The 12,836-nt window shown below is 32.2% G+C and overlaps 1 protein-coding gene across 4 annotated transcripts in view; it reads left to right on the forward strand.

Moving 5' to 3' along the window:
• Positions 1–12,836, forward strand: part of LOC110455783 — a 102,002-nt gene that overhangs the window by 27,155 nt on the left and 62,011 nt on the right. Inside the window, exon 2 of one of the 4 annotated variants that reach the window (XM_021506143.1) lies at positions 12,351–12,456. The exons of the other annotated variants lie outside the window; for them this stretch is intronic. The gene's annotated coding sequence lies outside the window, so the exon portion shown is untranslated. The remainder of the gene's footprint in view (positions 1–12,350; positions 12,457–12,836) is intronic. 4 annotated transcript variants of the gene reach the window in all.

Here is a 12,836-nt window from a genome sequence, read left to right on the forward strand (position 1 = left end):
ATTGATATAACAAAGGCAAGAAGAAAATACGATGATTGATATAACAAAGGGAAGAAGAAAATACGACGATAGATATAACAAAGGGAAGAAGAAAATACAATGATAGATATAACAAAGGGAACAAGAATATCTGATAAATTGATATAACAAAGGGAAGGAGTATATCTGATGATTGATATAACAAAGGGAAGAAGGAGTATATCTGATGATTGATATAACAAAGGGAAGAAGAAGATACGAGGATAGTTATAACAAAGGGAAGAAGAAGATACGATGCTAGATATAACAAAGGGAAGAAGAAGATAAGATGATAGATACAGTAAGGAAAACAAGAATATCCGATGACAGATATAACAAAGGGGACAAGAATATCTGATTAACTGATATAACAAAGGGAAGGAGTATATCTGATGATTGATATAACAAAGGGAAGAAGAAGATACCATGATAGATATAAGAAAAGGAAGAAGAAGATACGATGATTGATATAACAAAAGGAAGAAGAAGATACGATGATTGATATAACAACAAAGGGAAGAAGAAGATACGATGATAGATATAAGAAAAGGAAGAAGAAGATACGATGATTGATATAACAACAAAGGGAAGAAGAAGATACGATGACAGATACAGTCAGGAAAACAAGAATATCCGATGACAGATATAACAAAGGGGACAAGAATATCTGATTAACTGATATAACAAAGGGAAGGAGTAACAAAGGGAAGAAGAAAATACGATGACAGATATAACAAGGGAAGAAGAAGATACGATGATAGATACAGTCAGGAAAACAAGAATATCCGATGACAGATATAACAAAGGGGACAAGAATATCTAATTAACTGATATAACAAAGGGAAGGAGTATATCTGATGATTGATATAACAAAGGGAAGAAGGAGTATATCTGATGATTGATATAACAAAGGGAAGAAGAAGATACCATGATAGATATAAGAAAAGGAAGAAGAAGATACGATGATTGATATAACAAAAGGAAGAAGAAGATACGATGATTGATATAACAACAAAGGGAAGAAGAAGATACGATGATTGAAATAACAAAGGGAAGAAGAAGATACGATGCTAGATATAACAAAGGGAAGAAGAAGATAAGATGATAGATACAGTAAGGAAAACAAGAATATCCGATGACAGATATAACAAAGGGGACAAGAATATCTGATTAACTGATATAACAAAGGGAAGGAGTATATCTGATGATTGATTTAACTAAGGGAAGAGCAAGATACGATGATAGACATAACAAAGGGAAGAAGAAGATACGATGATAGATATAACAAAGGGAAGAAGAAGATACGATGATAGATACAGTCAGGAAAACAAGAATATCCGATGACAGATATAACAAAGGGGACAAGAATATCTAATTAACTGATATAACAAAGGGAAGGAGTATATCTGATGATTGATATAACAAAGGGAAGAAGAACATACGATGATAGATATAACAAAGGGAAGAAGAAGATACGATGATAGATATAACAAAGGGAAGAAGAAGATACGATGATTGATATAACAAAGGGAAAAAGAAAATACAAGGATAGATATAATAAAGGGAAGAAGAAGATACGATGATTGATATAACAAAGGGAAGAAGAAGATAAATCAAAAGGAACAAGAATAAACGATACTTGTATTACCAAAGAAATATGAATGTCAGATGATTGATATAACCAAGTGAACAAGAATATACGATGATTGATATAACAAAGGGAAAAACAAAATACAAGGATAGATATAATAAAGGGATGAAGAAGATACGATGATTGATATATAACCAAGTGAACAATAATATACGATGATTGAGATAACCAAGTGAACAAGAATATCAGATGATATGATATATAATATCGTATGATACATGTAGTTACATTAAAGAAAACAAGAATATCAGATGATATGATATATAATATCGTATGATACATGTAGATACATTAAAGAAAATAAGACTATCAGATGATTGATACTTTCAAGGGAACAATCATATCCAAAGATTGATATTACCAACGAAACAAAAACGTAAGATGATTGATATAAACAATTGAACAAGAATATCCGATGATTGATATTACCAACTAAACTTAAATGTAAGATGATTGATATCACCGACGAAACAAAAATGTAAGACGATTGATATTACCAATGGAAAAAAACAATTTGAACCTAAAAAAAAAAAAAAAAAAAAAAAAAAAAAAAAAAAAATGTCACATGAGTGATATTACCAATGGAACAAGAATATCCGATGATCGATTTTACCAACGAAACTTAACGAACACAAATGGCAGATGAGTAATGTAACCCAGGAAACAAGAATGTCAAATGATTGATATTCCTAATCGCAAAGGAATCTTCTATAGTGTTTCTACCAATGGTAAAAGTACAAGTTTATTGATTCTACCAAAGGAACATCAATGTCCATTGATTGATACCACAAAGAGCACAAGAATGTCAGATGACTGGAACTCCTACGAACTTCAAGCTTCTGTTGTTTTAGCGCAAAACAAAAACGAAAAAAACTTTTGAAAAGGTAATCGCTTTATCCAAAGGATAAAATAAAAAAGATACAATACTCGTATACTGTTTCAAGCATGTTCAAGACAAATGATATCCGGTTTTATCTCCGACAGCTCTGACAGTAATTGAGATAATTATAAAAAAAAAGACATGCTAATCTGATTTCTATAATTACACTCTATTGCTTCCAGGCTGCACAACGTGGGTCAGGCTAGACCCCAGGTTACTGATTCATCGTTAAAATGTCATATTTAGTGTTTCGATAGACGCTATTACCGGTAGAAGGTGTAAATTGGTTCATTCAAAGCCATTAGAGGAAAAAAATGTCAAAGTACCAAGATTTATGAAGCTGATTTGTAGAACATTTTATCAATTAAGCAAGTTTGATTAAAAAATATCGCATAAAATGTCCTGACTTTTTTTGTATGGTTGCCCATTACCTTAGAGTTAGGACTGTTCAAGTCAGCGTTATTCTATACAAACGTGAAAACAAATTAGAGTGGTGAATTTAATTGCTGGTATGTGATCAGTTTTTAGGGAGTGTTAACTATTGTTTATATCGGGAAATAAAACACTTCTCGATATATTTTGTCAGTTTTAAGGAGGAAATTATTTTTACTTTGTGAGAATCAACCTTGGAGAAAGATGGGAAAAACTTTTAAAATTAGGATTCTTGCCCCAACCCAAGGGGCCAGGGCATGGCCCGAAAGGGAAAATTAACCAATATTTCAAATATCAGAGGTACTACAGTTAATTTCTTTGCATGGATGGAAAGATCACCAGGGGCTTTATTTAAATTGTAAATTTTAGTACCCCCGGGCCATCCGTTCTCCCTTTGGGAGGGGCATTAATTTAACTTTAGTTTATATTGGGAAATAACACTTTTGGGTATATTTTGTCCCTGGGGATTGGGCAGGAAATTATTCAAACTTGTTTGGAACAATTATGATACCTGATGGGAATTAGATGGTATGAGAAAATAATATCCTGCCCCATCCCCAAGGGCTGAAGAGGTGGAAAATGGTTCATGGGGAAAATGATCAAAAGTTTTAAAATATTCTTCATCAGACTCAGATGCTTTACAAACAAAAACTCCTCATAGATAGAAGGGTCCTTTTGTTCATTATCTAAATTGCATAAATTTCATTATCTCCCAGGTCATCTACTTTAGGGAGAGGGAAAAGTTTACTATAGTTTTTATAGGGAAATAGCACAGACTATACCTTGTCCATTTTCAGCAAGAAATAATTCAAAGTTGGCTGGAATAGCTTTAATTAAATTGAAATCAAATAGTATCAGAAAGTAATATCCTGGCCTATCCCAGGGGTTGGCCAAATAGGGAAATTGGCTTAATAACAATAGATTTTCTATTTCTTTATAGCAAAATATTTTTTCGAATAGTCTTTTTTTCAAGTTCTTATCCTTTGTTGACATATGACAAGTATTATATTTCACTTTGTTTACATGTTGATTTCCACATCACATCTCAACAAGGATTTTGAGCTTCCAGTACCTATAATATAATGCAGGTGACCGCTAAGGCCCGTTGGACCTCTTGTTCTTATAGTCGTGAAGTCATGTTAACCAATTATTTGTTTGTCACAAACCAGCGTCTTCAACACGTCTTAACAATCAACTCAATCGTTTAATGGAAATTAAATATACAGTTATCAGAACATATGAATATATATAGTGCAATAGATTAGCATGATAGTTAATACAAATCGGTAAGAAAAGTTACCGTCTAGACACTTTTGCTGGTAGCGATACTATCCCAGATTTATCTGTCAATTTGACAAGAAGACGACAATAAATTACTTATTTAGCTGTTTAGTACACCTAACATCACATGTAATCCTCTTGCAGTACATTAACTTGTAACGACGCTCTGCAACACGGTAATCTACGTATTACTCAATAGCATCAACTCACCTCAACAGTTGTGATCTTAGACGTCATATGATACTATTAATTTGTTGTTCTTTCGTGATCTTTGTAGCTAATTTTGGCAAAACCAGACACGTCCATAATGACCATAGCTGTTGACAGGACGTAAAACACCAACAAACCAAACCAAATTATTAAATTCTTTAATTGTATTTAGAAACACACCTTAATTGTATATAAACGGAACTATTGTTTTACGAATGTATCATTTTCAATATACCCTTGATTGGATTTGTCGATCATGAAACACCTTTCAATGTCGATAGCAGAGCGTTCGCCGGCCAAATTACATTCTATGCGTACATGCAAATGAACGTTGCGTCGGAATACTCTTAGCGCCGGGATAATGAAACTCTTCTAATTTCAACACTTGTTACCTAAGTCATTGTTCAGGTAAGTGTTTCATCAAATAACATCGACAACTAGGTTTGCTGCACACTTCGATCATAACGCTACGTATGATATTGCAGTTTTGGGTCGAGCGCGCTCATCTTTTTAAAGTGGATTTACTAGCTAGTCAATGTATATCTAAAAACAAGAACAAAGAGGCTCCTCGATTTTTAGACCAATAGGAACATATTATATTAGTCGCAGAGATGATAAACTGATGTCATTTAAAATACATGTATTGATCTGACAAATGAAGAATCGCAATATTCGTTTGGAAGTTGTCGGAACGCTTCATAATTATTTAGTAGTAAAGAACGTGATCTAATACAAATTGTGTACGTTGGTGTTATTTGGACCATTGGCAGCATCACTAACTTCTGCCCTGATAATGATTATGGGCCAGTTCCCTAGGGTAAAGAACGAGATGTGTACGTGTCTTCTCCTACAGTTAACGGTATGGGCAAATACCGCTTATCTTGCAAGATATTCGTAAAAAATATAATGATTTATACTGTGATATTGTCACGTACTGTACCACCTGGTGTAAAAAACGACCTCATACAATTATTTCTACATGCTATTGGTGTTTAGATTTCAGGTAAATTTATTTGCTATGGATATAGTATATTCTAAACGCATCAAAATGCTATGATATTTATCATAACATAGGAATATTTACATACATCTGTGTATAAACAATGGCAAATTAATACTGGTGGTGCATACTTGTTTGCTGTAGAAAAAAAAGAGTTTCCGAACGGTTTGTATTTTACAGGGACATGACGTATATAACCAAGAAACTTAGCTCCGTCAACAGACAGCTACGTCATCGACCACAAGGTTACTAACCTAAGACAAAAACAGGGAGTTGATGTATCCCGAAAAGTAATGAATTAATACTCCGGAAAAAATCCCGATATCCTGAAAATCTATAGTGACACCTGCTTATGTACCAAGGGGAAAATAATTTTGATAGAATATTAGTAAGCCAAAAATACAGACTTATATTGTAGCCTGCGGTCTTATTGTTGCTTGTATTTTTAAAGGACTTCAGTAAACTTAGCTAAAAACGTGTATTAAGCGATTAAAACATCTGTATACAACTGCATGCCTCAGGTTGGTTGATAACCAAACCACCAGACCGAATGAAATCATGGTTTCTTAAACATATTCAATTGTTATGTTAACCTGACCTATTGTAAAGAATACATGTAATACATACGCACATGTATTAGTTTTCTGTTCTTGAGCATGTTATAACGTGATAGTTCAAATTTCTTTTATGGAAAGTTGTTTGTAATGCAAACGAGTTCTTACCTTTTGCTTTCCGTATTACGTTAACCCGATTCCATTAATTCAACCTCTGCATCGTCCATTGTTAAATAAACTATTGATGTATATATTTATGATATATACTAGTATATCTGCAATTATGCATTACTAACACAGTACAGATTTCTATTAGTTACCAATTTTATTTTGAAGGTGCAATTGATTAAAGTAACAATCTAACGGACGTAAATTAGGATGTAATACTATAGGCACCTCAACGACATCATAACAACAACCCATCGGGAGTCTTCTGTCTCCGTTCATTTCTTATAATCCTTGAAGGGTAACTACCGGAATTCCCTTTGATATATCAGATGCCAATTATCTATGTTTACTGTTTGACAAAGGACTGTTAACGTTTGAAAGTTATTTACGAGTTAGACATTGTATAACCCGGAATACATTGATACAAGTAAGGCCTAGAAGGTTCGTGTTGACAACTGTCAACGCATTTGGCTTGATATTTTTGATTAAGAGTTGAGTACGGACTATACTGAGTACATGTATTATCGATTATATATTTATCTGCTAGTAATACTTGATATTTGTGAATGTGTTAAGCCTGGCATTACCCTAAGACAGCTGTTAAACTGGTTATACTTGGTTTTCCAGCAAGTCAAAAAGCAATGGGAGATCAGTTTATCAAAGCAATGCATGCTTACAAGGACGTTAGCACTTAAACAGTTGACAACTTGTAGATTGCATACAGAGTGAAATGATGCCAAATCAAAATCGCAAATTTTGTGAAGCTCGCTTCAGGTTGAATTTGTGTTTTCATTAATAGGAACTTATACTGACTGACTTTGAATTTCAACCTTAAAGAGTTTTTTCCATCATTTTTGGATTTTTTTTATATCAAATAAATGAAAATCTTTTGATTAAAGCTTATTGCTATTGCAAATTGTATGTTTTCCATTTCAAATTTATTTTATTGATTAAACAAAAGGATTGAGCAACAGGCTTTGCCTAAATAAGCTCTCTCCATGGCTTTCAGCATACTTTTGATATTTGAAGACATTGAATACAATATTTACATACATACATTTTATTTCAACTCATCTCATGACACATGGATACATTAATTGCTAGGTAATATACATTTAATTAGGCTGGCTTAATATTTTCATGTTTCTACAGAAAAAATAAAATAAAAAAAAAACTTGGAAAAAATAAACTTTGCGATATTAATATTTAATATAGTTGTAAAATTTGTGTCAAGAAGAATTAAATATACCGTTATGAATATACACAGTATTCAAATCGAACTAAATATATGGATATACGTCTTGACCTTGAGCAACTAAAATTTGCTCCGGCAACATGAAATAAAGCAAAACTGATACATGCATGTATGCTGATAAAGGAATGTACCAGGACTTATTTGAAGTAGACATGTCTTGAGATGAGTTGGAAAATCAAATAGAAAATTAACTAAAAGAAAACAGAGAAAAACTACATATAAAAAATGAAATAAAAAATAATAATATGAACACACAAAAAGACATAAATAATTATATAAGAACACAAAATAATCTCAATCACTCACTCTTACACTCTAACACCACATTTGTATCTACAGGCATGGGTTTGTTGGTTTATTTAATGTAGTTTATATTTGTTTTAAATGAATGTGCAGTTGGGCTTAAATGACCTTAGCTGTTAATAGGACGTTAAACAAAATCAAACAAACAAACAAACAAACAAATATGATAACAAAGTACACTAGTTCACAGAATACAAATATGTGGCATTTTGGTATTTCATAATAAATTATTAGTTTTTCAATAATTAAATAAATTATAACTATTGATTTACATTACTCCATCATACCTTAAGTGTCATGACCACATAAAGTCCCTGGAAATTTGTTTTGCCCTGTGATCAATCAACCTTGGTATATTATATGTAAATATATATATTCATTATCCACTATCAACAGAAATAATGAATTTATCTTACAGAATACAAAGAATACACCAACCACATACAGCGTGTATATTTATCTATTTAAACCGTCCTGTAGCATAAATATATTTATGCACACACTCCATCAATTGATTGTTCTGTAAATCACTATTACTAGTGTTTCCATTTAGAATAGTACTTAAAGGTATTGTATTATGGAAATCTTCATCATTTAATAAAAGATCCTGCATAAAAGTTTGTCGTTCTTCTGTATAGAGAGGACATTCAAAAAGGAAATGATAAGAGTTTTCAATTGCATGACTACAAGGAAAGTTTGGACTATTTTTCAAGTGATCTTTAACTAGATCATAGTTTAGTTAACTAGCACCATTTCTTAATTGACGCATTAATATATTACTTTTTCGTGAACCAGAGTATTTAAATACAGGTGTACATACATTTTGTTCTGTGTCCCCTACAAATACCTTTTGTATTTCCCTTTTAAAAGTAATAATATTTGTAATATTAGTAAGGTTATTATTGGCACTGTTCCATATGTTCATGATACTGGGAAAAAAAACTATTAGCATATAGTGTGGTTCTAGGAAGGGGCTCATTGAAAATTCTTGAGTGCCTAAGATTGTATGTATTTTCTTCTGGGTTTAATATATATGGTTGAATAATTTCATGTAGATAATTTGGGGTTATTTTGTTTGTTATTTTAAAGAAGAAGATGTGTTTATGTTTATCCCTCCTATTCTGTAAACTTTCCCACCCTATTTTTTTTTATATAATATACAGTGGCTAGTGCCTTTTCTTAGACCAGTAATTATCCTGATAACATCAAGCTTGATAGATTCCAAGAGATCTTTTTCTTGTTTTGTACAGTTATCCCATATAACACAAGCATACTCTAGAATAGGTCTGATAAGTGTAGTATACAATATTTCAAGTGCCTTTCTACAGATTTTAAATTTTAACATTCTTAGAACATTTACTCTTTTAGATGCCTTTTCAAAAATAAAGTTTATATGATGTGTCCAGTTACCCTGTTCATTTAAGTAAACCCCTAGATGTTTGTGATTTGTAATATTACTTACCCGAGTATTATTAAATACAAGGTGTGGATGTAGGTTATCTGCAGTAATTTTCTTAGATTCTATTAAAGATTCAGTTTTATCTGGGTTGAAAAGTATACCCCAATCATTTGCCCATTTTGATATTTTGCGTAGATCTTCATTCAGACTGTTTGCTGCTTGCTGATGATTATTGTTTATTATTATGTATAATGAAGTATCATCAGCAAATAATTTTATGTTACATCCTATCTCATTTTCCAGATCATTAATATACAAAAGAAATAAGTATGGTCCTATGACCGAGCCCTGAGGTCCCCTGCTTTCAATATGTGCCAAGTAGAATGGAAACCATCATATATTACTCTTTGTTTTCTATCTCTGATATAATTTTTGAACCACCCCAACATATTATTCTTAATTCCATATTTCTCCAATTTGTGTATTAATCCTCTATGCCACACCCTGTCAAATGACTTACTTATGTCACAAAAAACTAGCCTTATTTCATTTCTTTCATCCAGCTGACTTACTATAGTATTATACAGTGACATAAGGTGATTAACTGTAGAGTCTTTAGGTAAGAAACCCGATTGATTTTTTGATATTATATCATTTAAAGACAGATAATTGTATAAGTATTTAAAAATGATTTTTTCCAACATTTCTATAAATATTGGAGTAATAAAGATTGGTCTATAGTTAGCTGGATCACACTTTTGACCTTTACCTTTATATATAGGGACAACATTAGCACATTTCCAGGTGTAAGGCTTGACTCTATTGATTTATTAAATAATATTAATAAGGTTTTAACCAGAGATTCAGATATTCCCTTTATAAAGTAGGGGGAAATATCATCTGGACCTGCTGATTTATTGGTATTTATTAAATGGAGCTGATCTTTGATATCTTGCTCTGTAATAATGATATTACTAAAGGTAAATGGTGGAAATTCAATTAGTGGTGTGACATCATCATCTGTTTTATTTGAAGTTGAGATAGTCGCAAAGTATTTATTTAGTACTTCAGCTTTCTCTACAGGATGCGTTATTATCTTGCCATTTACTTTTAATGGTGATTTGTCATTACTTTTATTGTTGATATTTAAGACTTTTTTTGCAATTTTCCACCATTTATCTTTAGGAATAGATTGATCAGAAAGCGAGTTTTGGAGTTTTTCAAGATATATTCCCTTTGCTTTTTTGACTAGCGTAATGACCTCATTTCGTAAATGCCTAAATGTACTCCATGCCATCTCAGTATTGTTTTGTTTAGCCTTTTTTGTGTTGTCTATTTCTTTGTCTAATTTTAAGTCTGATGTCATTGTTAAACCAGGGTTTGTCTTTCGGTCTTACACTTATGGTTTTAACGGGTACACATTTATCTATGCATTCATGTATTTCTTGTGTGAGATATTCATTTATATTTTCTACATGTAACTGTGATAATTTGTTCTCCTGGTCAATAGATAATAGATATTCATTTGCTCTCACAAAATAGTAATAATAAATAATAATATACAGCATTTATATAGCGCCCTATATAATTTGTAAAATTAATCTAAGGCGCTTTACAACACATGGATAATAGTAATGGTTATAATTGTGAAAACAAACAACAAAGGCTTGCAATCACTTTCATACATTTAACAAGCAATGTGCACATAATTGAACAAATAAAAGGGTGGTATTTACATGACGTCTTTGCAAAGATTCTAAAATGCAGACGTGAAGTTTTTATGTCCCTCTTGAACTTGGCCAGGGTATTCGACTTCCTAATAGCAGATGGTAAGCTATTCCACAACGTAGCCGAAACCCTCCCAAAGCATCTGTTTCCGTAGGTCACAGTACGAGATTTTAGGACAAACAACAAAGATTCTGACTCCGACCGCAGTGATCTTGACGGCTGATACAGGGTAACAGGTTCCTGTAGGTACTGAGGAGCTGTTCCATTCAGTGCCTTGTATGTGTATACCAGAAATCCGAATTCTTATAATACAAGACAGGTTTTTTTTATAACATTTTTGTTTCAGAGTTTTATATGTTATTTCTGCTCTAGTTGGGCAGTGATCACTACAGAAGGGTACATTTACTTCAACATTTTTGACTATATTACAGTTATTTGACATAATGACATCAATACTAGTAGATGAGCTTGCAGTAACCCTTGTTGGCTCATATATGTGGTTTTTTAAATCGTATTTGGTCATAATTCTTGAAAGTCTAGAGTTTGGAGTAAGGTTAAGCATATCTTGATTAATATCGCCTATAAGTATCAAGTCTTTATTTAAATCAATAACTTTTTCTAACATATTATCAAAAATATTCCAGTAATCTACTAAAGAACTCGGTGGTCTATATATGCATCCAACTAAGAACGTTTTTTCATCGATTTTAACTTCCAGCCATAGGGTTTTTATTCCATCAATTTCTAAGTCTTTTCTTCTTTTAGCATACAGATAATCTTTTACATCAACTACCACTCCTCCACCTCTGTGTGTTTCTCTGTCTTTCATAAATATAACTTTGTGGTCATCTAGGAGGATATCAGTATCAGCAATATTTTTATTTAAATTAGTTTCAGTTAAACATATTATATAAGTATCTGAGAATTCGCTTTCAATAACATCGGTCTTGTTTCTTAGAGAACAAACATTTGCATGACATATTGTAATATTATCATGATAAAATGCACTTAAGTTGTTATTTAGAGAATGAGCTGGGCCTGGCTTAGTTTGTATGTTATTGCAGAGGATCAACAGCAAAACCAGAACTTTAAAATAGAACATCAAATTGTTTGGAGTGTGAAACGTGTACAAATTTGGTCATTGGTATAAAGAAAATCTCTGTCATCTCGCTATGTTTATTACACACAAGCTGACATCTAGGGTTCAATCTTACGAAAAGAACTCATTGTCGGCTGCAACATGACTGAGATTTTCTGCCTCACAAGCACATAGATATTGTAAATCGAAATAGACCCATGCCGTTGGGTAATGGTAATATATACAACACAATACACAAATGAACAACTCGACTCACATACACTAAAAATAACAAACACACTTACATTCATATTGTCTTCCTCACCTCTCACTCCCAGCTCTCGTGGATTTTGTTTTGAACATGATTAAAATAAAGCTTTGTTTCACTTGTAGGTTGAAACATTTATGTGACTCTGATTTGTGGTTACTTTCAATTTGCTGGCTAGAGCTATTGAATTGGCTCATTGTGGGTAAAAGGATTAGCTATACACTAATAAAGGTATGTCAAATATTTGTTGTTTTATCGTTTGTTAATATGATCATTTGTATGAACAACAGCAGGTTGTACGTAACTAAAACCAGACCTGAATGCACATGCATATATGTGCACTTTCATGTACTACCTAGTTAACTTTGTATATAAACGCGACGTTGTACAGCTACTTTAAAGTAAACCGAAATATACATATACGTATATACAGTATGACTGCATTTTATAGAGTCTGCGTACTCAGACTACCATGTAGATAGCATTGGTCTTACATGCACTTATAAAGTAAACAACAACAACTGTTTACATATACAGCAGGTTTAAGTTTACATTGATTTGTCACAAATGCTCTACTCACCTAACAGTAAATGTCAACTGATCATGACTAT

The sequence above is a fragment of the Mizuhopecten yessoensis genome, unplaced genomic scaffold (genome assembly GCF_002113885.1).
Source record: "Mizuhopecten yessoensis strain PY_sf001 unplaced genomic scaffold, ASM211388v2 scaffold8381, whole genome shotgun sequence".
In the NCBI taxonomy this organism is placed as follows: Eukaryota; Metazoa; Mollusca; class Bivalvia; order Pectinida; family Pectinidae; genus Mizuhopecten; species Mizuhopecten yessoensis.